The following is a 2,827-nucleotide window of genomic DNA, read 5'->3' as shown; positions in this document are numbered from 1 at the left end:
ATTTGTTGTTTTCCACGTGTATATTTTTTATTTAAATATTTTATCATGAATGATTATGTGGTTGCTAAGGAATATTTTGTGGTGTATTTGTGATTGCTTGAGAAATTGTTTGTTGATGCAATATTGTTAGATCAAATCAAATGTTGCCTTCCTAAAGAATGGCATGTAAGTTATATATTGAAACCTAAATTAGAGTTACATTAATTTCAGATCGCGCAGTAGAATGACTAACAACAATAACGACTAGCTGCTGCTATTTGCCTCTTGGTGGAGAAACTTACTCGGGAGAGAGCTAAGCGACCCGATTATGCTGGGAACATGTTTGAGAGATTAGCTAAGGTTAAGCCACCATCCTTTAAGGGGAAAGTTGATCCTACCTTTCTAGAGAACTGGATTAGAGAGTTCGAGAAGATCTTTGGGGTTGTGTAATAGCCTATATTTTAAGCAGGTTTAATAACGACTTTATAAATGAGATTTGACAAGTATAATAGCTGATATTTTCAGACACGTTTTAGTCAAAGTTAGCTATGTTCATATTAGTAAAGAAATTACTAAGAGAATTATTTTTTATCGTCTAAAGTAAGTTCCAAGCACAAATAAGATAGTATGGATTTTATATAATAGAGATATTGAGTTAAGGATTTTAAGCTTTGAAATAAAGAGAAACCAATTTTTAATTACAAATTATGTCTCCTCACTCATGCTATCTACTCTAGATGCTAGAGCATCACTCTCTCCTCTTCATAACTTCTCAATCAAGTGCCAAAGTGTATTTTTTCCATAGATCAATTATTCTCTTCAAGATTTCAGTTTAATGACCCAAGTAATAAAGAATTGGGAGAAACCTTAAAACCAAAATAAAACCTCAAACAATAGTTTTCTCTCTCCTCTGATTTTATACCCCGTACTGTGCATGCTCAATTTCTGCATTTTGGAGTCGGAATTTGCCTAAACTTATTGAATCAAAGTTGTAGATCTCGAAATTTTATTGAACTTAGACCCAAAAATCACTTGATGTGGAGTTCGGAGCTGTGAGTTATGGTCTTTGCAAATTTGGTGTTGCTATCTTCATTTCTCTCTCCTCCGTTTTTATTCCGACAATCTGTTGCCCCAATTATCTACAACATGCAGTCCAATTTTGCTCTTTGTTGCTGAATCAAAGTTGTCGATCACTTCGAGCTAATGAATTTGGGCACAAAAATCACTTGATTTGGAGTTCGGAGCAACGAGTTATGGTCTTTGTAAGTTTGGTGTTCCTATCTTCATTTCTCTCTCCTCTGCTTTTATTCCGACAATATGTTTCCTCAATTATCTATAACATTCAATCCAATTTTGCTCTTTGTTTATGAATCAAAGTTGTAGATCACTTCGAGCTAATGAATTTGAGCACAAAAATCGCTCAATTTGGAGTTCTGAGCTATGAGTTACGTCTTACACAAGTTCAGCACTACTGTTGTACTTTGTGTTGCGCTGCTGTCGTGGTTGGCTTGTTTGCCTTGTTGCTGGTTATTCCTTTCCATATGAAGGTATAAGCTAATTTTGCTTAATTCTTCATCTCCTTTGATTCCAATTCAAGTGTGGTGCAATTGGATTTTATATTCTGATTTTAGAAATAAACTTGGTTCTCAATTTTGTTATTGATTAGCAAATATAATTATGATAAGAGTTGTTAAACATGAAGACTGAATATTTTATCTTTCTTATTGGATTAAAGCTTCTAATATGAAGTAAGCCTCTTAAGTAATTTCATAAAAACTGATTTTTATAAATTATGTCGTTTGATAATACTCTCTGAAATCAGAATGATGTTAATTAGAGATGGAATTGATGTTGTGAGTTGGATTAGTAGAATGGGTTGTATATAAGAGTTGTGGTGGTTAGTTCATGGAAGAGCTTAGAAAGTATGAGTAATTCAATTTGTTTATCTAAATTGTTGTGAGGATGGTTAATGATTGTTGTTATTGTTTTGAGGTCGTTGTTGGAGTATGTATATGGAGATAATTTATGAAGTTCGAGCTATAGTTGGTTATCCAGAATGTCGAATTATTGGGAATCGTTTCAAGGTACAACATGTCCTTCCACCTTTGAATTTATATCCATGTTTTATGTGATTTCATGTGCTGAGTTTAATAATACGCCTTTTATATAAATACAAAATTATTCAATTCGTGTGTTTACAAGAGTTGTTAACTACATATTTTGTTTTAAGCTATGAGCAAAATCTATATATGTAATGAGTTTTACTGAGTGATATTTCTATGAAGAACTAATTGGAGTAGTTGAATCCTTCAATAATATAGATGTGTGATATATTAAAACTACTTGTTTCCACATCGAATTTATAATAAGTTTCTTATGCTTAGTAAGTTGATCTTTTATATGAAAGTGTAGCTATGAGAATTAAAGCAAGAATCTTTAGTATATCTAAATATATAAGTGGTTTTAAACAAGTACTTCGATTTACGAACTAAGCCGGGACGTCGACTCGATATTTTATGAACTCGCTTTCGATTTAAACTATAGTTATATTTGAAAGTTTCAGAGAAAAAGAAAGGAATTTTGATCAAGGATGTTGAGTTAAAATTTCAGGTTTAAGGCAATTGTGAAAATATTTGTGATATAAGTTTTATAACATTTGAAAGTATGAAAAACTCTTTATTATGGTTTGAGATTTTGATTATATATGATCATGAACTTTGAAAATTATGACTTGGAGTTATGAACAAATATGGACTCGTGAAATTATAAATCAGAATTTTCTAGTTCTATTAATGACGGGAGGATCTTATCCTACTTAAATTTTTATGAAGAAGTTCTCATAGGAAAA

General features: G+C 31.6%; 1 long non-coding RNA gene across 1 annotated transcript; it reads left to right on the top strand.

Annotated features, from left to right (window-relative positions):
* The first annotated feature begins 815 nt into the window (after window positions 1-815).
* Window positions 816-2,058, top strand: LOC104896787 (uncharacterized). Its single transcript, XR_007275397.2, has 3 exons — window positions 816-1,241; window positions 1,357-1,526; window positions 1,972-2,058. It is a non-coding gene; the product is annotated as an uncharacterized LOC104896787 (long non-coding RNA).
* Window positions 2,059-2,827: the final 769 nt, after the last annotated feature.

Source organism: Beta vulgaris, chromosome 6 (genome assembly GCF_026745355.1).
Source record: "Beta vulgaris subsp. vulgaris cultivar EL10 chromosome 6, EL10.2, whole genome shotgun sequence".
Classification (NCBI taxonomy): domain Eukaryota; kingdom Viridiplantae; phylum Streptophyta; class Magnoliopsida; order Caryophyllales; family Amaranthaceae; genus Beta; species Beta vulgaris.
The sequence above is the reverse complement of the archived record's forward strand: the minus strand, read 5'-3'. Positions and strand labels throughout refer to the sequence as shown.